This window comes from Callithrix jacchus, chromosome 4 (assembly GCF_049354715.1).
Source record: "Callithrix jacchus isolate 240 chromosome 4, calJac240_pri, whole genome shotgun sequence".
In the NCBI taxonomy this organism is placed as follows: domain Eukaryota; kingdom Metazoa; phylum Chordata; class Mammalia; order Primates; family Cebidae; genus Callithrix; species Callithrix jacchus.
The window spans coordinates 140,627,901-140,633,900 of record NC_133505.1 but is presented as its reverse complement, the minus strand read 5'-3'; positions in this window follow the sequence as shown (position 1 = coordinate 140,633,900).

Below are 6,000 nucleotides of genomic sequence, written 5' to 3'. Positions count from 1 at the left end.
CTACCTTCACAACTCAGCCTCCAGAGTAGCCGGGACCACAGGTGCACACCACCATGCCTGGCTAATTTTTGTATTTTTTGTAGAGATGGAAGTCTCACTATATTGCCCAGGCTGGTCTCGAACTAGTGAGGTCAAGTGATCCGCCTGCCGCCTCAGCCTCCCAAAGTTCTGAGATTACAGGCATGAGCCACTGTACCTAGCTGATCTTGAGATTTAATAGCATCTGCCAAGACTGTTTCCAAATAAAGTTCCAGTCACAGGTATTGCGGTTTAGGACCTGGATCTTTTTGAGTCCACAATGCAACTTTCTACAGAAGTTAACCTCACAATTTGTCTTTAGGTAACAATATTTGGTGGAACTGAGTATGAGGATTAATTCATATAGCCAGTGATGGATACAATTACTCCCAGGACTCTCTCTCCTCATTTTGGGGAAAGCATAAACTTCACTTGTAGGAAGAAAACTGTATCTTATTATATAGAAAGATAGCATTGTTTATTGCAGAAAGGTGCATGTGGAAGCTGAATAGTCGGGCGGGTTTCTAAAGTGCATGCTGCAATGTGAGCAGCTTCTCTGGCGTCTGACTCTTGCAACACATGCAGCTCCTCCGGTGCTCAACTCCTGCAGCAATACCCCCACCTCTGCCCCGTCAGGTGCCTCTAGTGAACTGCTTTCCCCAGCACCTAGAGGATGGATTTCCAGTCTGTGAAGCATCATAGATTCCAAGGCATTCATTCAGTGAGCCCTGGCCATGCCTTCTCCAATAAGGGCTAGAGCTCAGGCATGGGGGTGGCGGGGGTGGGGATGACACGAAAGGAAGCTCTTCTTCCCTTTCCTAAGGTGGTGCCCCATCTCAGCCCTAGGAGTAATACCTGCACCTTATACATACTATTTATACATTTAGAGTTTTCTTGCCTTATTACTAGATATTTGCTCAATACTCTAATCCCTTGCTATAGTTTAAATTCTTTATATTATTGTCTCTATTCAAATTACTGTATGGTTTATCTCCCCTGACTGGACTCATTATCTCACCTTCCTGGCCACTGTGATTGGTGGGAAGAAGGTATATGACCAAGCCAGACCAAAGAGTATCCTACCAGGATTTATTGAAGTGTAGCCAGGAAAAAAAGCAACTTCCTTTTCTGGTAGTAAAACTGGCAGGATGTGAACTAAAAGCAACAGGCTGAGATATCTTCTGTGAATATGAGGATGATATGCACTAGCAGGGAACAAAGCTGACATGCAGAGATGAGCAGAGACAAAAGGTGGAGAGAAAAGAAAAATAAGTGTAATATTACTTGGACCAAGCTTGTCCAGCTCTAGGCCTGTAGTTCAGATGTGGCCCAGGAGAGCTTTGAATGTGGCCCAACAATAATTTGTAAACTTTCTTAAAACACTATGAGACTTTTTTGTGATTTTTTTTTTTAAAGCTCATCAGCTATCATTAGTGGTAGTGTTTTTTATGTGTGGCCCAAAACAGTTCCTCCAGTGTGGCCTAGGGAAGCCAAAAGATTGAACACCTCCTGACTTACATGAAAAGGTCAGTAGTATAAAGATACCAATTCTCCTCAAATGTAGCTGCAAATCTAGCATTATCCCAATCCATAGCTAATGATAATTTTTATAAAATTAATCAGATTCTAAATTTCATCTGGAAAAGAAAAATGCAAGAGCACAATAGAAAATTTTGCAAAAAAAAAAAAATACATTAAGACTGCCAGGGACCAGGCACAGTAGCTCGTGCCTGTATTCCCAGCACTTTGGGAGGTGAAGGTGGTAGAATCACTTGAGGTCAGGTGTTTGAGACCAGCCTGGGCACCATAGCAAGACCTCATCTCTATAAAATATGAGTAGTCCTAACTCGGGAGACTGAGGCAGGAAGATTCCTTGAGCGCAGGAATTCAAGGTGGCAGTTAACTCTGTTCATGCCACTGCACTGCAGCCTGGGTGGCAGAGTAAGACCTTGTTTCAAAAAAAAAATTTTTTTTTTTAAACCTGCTAGCCAGGTGTGGTGGTTCATCCCTATAATCCCAGCACTTTGGGAGGTTGAAGTGGATGGGCACTTGAGCCCAGAAGTTTGAGACCAGTCTGGGAAACATGGAAAAAACCCATCTCTACAGAAAATACAAAAATTAGCTGGGCATGGTGGTATGCATCTGTAATCCTAGCTACTGGGGAGGCTGAGGTGGGAAGAGTGATTGAACCCAGGAGGTTGAGGCTGCAGTGAGCCATGATGGTGCCACTGCACTCCAGCCTGCATAAGACCTCGTCTCAAAAAAAAAAAAAAAAAAAAAAAAGAAAAGAAAAAGAGAAAAAGAAAAGAAAAACATGCTAGATACAAAAACACACTGAAAAGCAATAATAATTAATATAGTGTAGTATTGGGACAGGGATGGACAAAATGTGGTGGAAAATAGAAAATACAGATCCATGTATTTAAAGAATCTAGTAAATAATAAAAGTGGCATTTCAACTCTGTTGGAAAAGGATAAACTATTAGTAAATGTTATTGTGTCAATTGGCTGTTTAAAAAAATATATTGATCAGATCTTTATTTCATAATAAAAATAAATTCCACATGGTTTCCCACTGTCTCTGCTCTTAGGCCTCTTTTGGAGGTGTTTCTAATGAGATTTGTCAAATGTATATGTTTCAAAGATCCTCAGCTTTGTTAGGTTTTATTGTCAAATTTGGATCCAGTATCCATGTAGTTTATTTATAAATGATGATACACAAATACATTTTCTTTGTAGAAATTCAGTACACACACACACACAAACATACATACACACACAAACATACATACATATATACACATACATACACACAAACGTACATACACACACAAACATACATACACACACACACACACACACACATTCTCCTTTAATCTTACTCCTGCCATTCCACTTTCCTCCTCAGAATTAACACTTGATATGACATCTACTTTAAGTAATTCAGAAATTATCCATTGTGCCAGTCTTCTGATTTTTAGTGCTGCTGTGAATTAATTTTTATCTTTCTATTTCTTCCATTAATTTAAGGTTGGAAAGAGTATGGAAATAAATATGTATTTTTAGTTTTGAAAGTAAATATGGAGTTTTGAAAGAATATGGAGATAAATATGTACTTTTAAAATTGGCAAATAATAAATATACATGTCATGGAGTACTTGGTGATGTTTTGATGCACATAATGTATGGTAATTAAATCAGGGCACTTAGCAAAGCTATCATTTCTCATTTAAGTAACCTTGAAACTAAACATCAGCTGGTCATTTCAAAAATTATTCACTTTATAGCTCATACAAAACTAAAATAGGCCTGTCTATTCTAAAAATACAAAAAATTAGCTGAGTGTGGTGGCATGTGCCTGTAATCCCAGCTATTTGGGAGGCTGAGGCAGGAGAATCACTTGAACCTTGGAGGTGGAGGTTGCAGTGAGCCGAGATCATGCCACTGCACTCCAGCCTGGGCAACAAAGGTGAAATTCTGTCTCAAAAAATACAGGAAAGAAAAGAAAATGCATTCCAGCTGGGTGCAGTGGTTCATGCCTGTAAAAAGCAGAAGAAACTGTAAGAAAGTAGAAAAAATTATTGATGAAGATAAAGACAGAAACTCATGACATAGAAAAACAGAAAATAGAGAGGAGTCTATTGATTTAAGAAAAAAAAAAAAAAACAACAAAATAACCATTGCATGAGTCTGACCAAGAAAAATGAGATAAATCCCAAATAAAAACAATTAAGCATGAAAAAGGGAGTCCTAACTTCAGATACAGTGAAGCCTAAAATGATAAAAGGGCGAACACTGTGCAACTTTGTGCCAGTAAATTTGAACATTTTAAAGAAATGGATAACTTCTTTAGGACAAAAAAGCTTAGCAAAATTAACTCAGGAAGAAAGAAATGAACCTCTGGATTTTGGTAATTGACCAAACATCCTGAAGAAAACTACTGAAAATGCTGGGGAGAAAATCTAAAAGCCTTTTTTAAAAGCAACTACTGAACAGAGAATAAGAAATACAAGACCAAAATTAAGAACAAAGAAGAACCAAGAGAGCTAAATGAGCAGCAGAAGGTGTTTATGCTTTGTGGGGGTTATGATAACTTGAACTTTCATTTTGATGTCCCCACTGAGTGAAAGGTATGGCAGTTGCCCAGGGATTGCACAAAGTGGGAAGTTGAACAGGAAAAAGGTCCTCCTGACAGTGAGGTGGGGAATGAAAGAGCTGTGTCCTGAGGGCATAAATATAGCTGAAATAAACAAATCCTCTTGTGGTGATTTCCATCATGGTGGTGGTCCAAGCACTTTCAAGCTTTGAACTTAAGACTAAGGTGATCTTAGACTGATGGTATCCTTAGGTGCCTAACAGAAACAAAGAGATCTCTCTATAGGAAGGTAGATTCCTGTTAGGCTAGGATCATTCTCACAAATACATCTTAAAGTACTATTATCAGAACATGTGTAGTCAAGTTTAAACAGGCACAGGGGGAAAGGAGACAATGTAAGCAGGAACAAACAGAAATAACAAAGGTCATAGAACCACAAATACTTAATATTTGGATTTAGCCGGTTATAAAATAAAACAACTATGGTTATTATTTAATGAAATAAGACAAATTTGAAATATCTTCACAAAAAATTACATTGCAGATATTTTTAAAAACCCCGAAGAATAAAATAAATTTATATGGTTCTGAAATTCTTCACTATTTTAGTCTTCTGGTGGCACTCCATACTGGCTTTTAGTGCTGCTATGAATTAATTTTCTTTTCATTGAGATGGAGACTTACTCTTTCACCCAGGCTGGAGTGCAATGGCACAGTCTCAGCTCATTGCAACCTCTGCCTCCTGGGTTCAAGTGATTCTCCTGCCTCAGCTTTCTGAATAGCTGGGATTATAGTCATGTGCCACTACACCTGGCTAAATTTTTTTTTTTTTGGTACTTTTAGTAGAGATGGGGTTTCACCATATTGGCCAGGCTGGTCTTGAACTCCTGACCTCAGGTTATCCACCCACCTCGACCTCCCAGAGTGCTGGGATTGCAGGTGTAAGCAACCTTGACTGGCCTGAATTAATTTTTATGTTTATATTTTTACATAATTTTTATTTTTACATTTCCTCAATTTAATTGCATTTTTAAAGGGCAAGGAGGTAAATTTGCATTTTTAGGTCACCTTGAAAGTCAGTTGATGACTTTAATAACAGACTAAATACAGCTGAAAAGAGAATTGGTGAACTAGGAGTTAGGTCAGAAAGACAATAATTTTAAAGTGAAACAGACAAAAAGAAAATACAGAATAAGAAGAGAAATAAACAACAGAGGAGAATGGATTAATATACATTTCATCAGAATCTAGGAAGGAGAGGAGAGAGAAATGGGGCAGAGGTAATATCTGAAGAGATAACAGCTGAAAATTTTCCAGAGGTGATGAAAGACACTAACGTACAGACTAAGACAACCCAATGAATCTTGAGCAAAATAAGAAGAAACCTATATCTAAAATTGCCAAAACAAAATAGTGGAAGAACAAAGTTAAAAAGAAAAAGAAGAAAATAGTGAAAGCAATCAGAGAAAAGTGATGGGTTGCATTCAAAGGAGTAAATGTGAAACTGACACATGATGCTCAGCAGCAGCAAGGGTCATCAGAAGACAATGGAAGGAGATCTTCCACTTACTGAGAGAAAATTATTATCTAGTCCTATGTCTAGTGAAAAATATTTCAATAGTGAAGCTGAAATAGACATTTTCAAGCTAATGAAGACTGAGGAGTTTTTCCTAAGCAGAATCATAGTAAAGAAAGTTACAAAAAAAAGTGCTTTAGGCAGATTTTTTTAAAAAAGTAAGATATAAAAAGGAATAAAAAGCAAAGAAAGTGGTGAATAAGTAAGTAGGTTTAATATACACTGAAAGAGCAAAAGAGAAAACAGTAATATAGCATCTAAAAATAGAAAAAAAATGTATTTAAAAGGGTCATACATGTTGAAGAGGGTC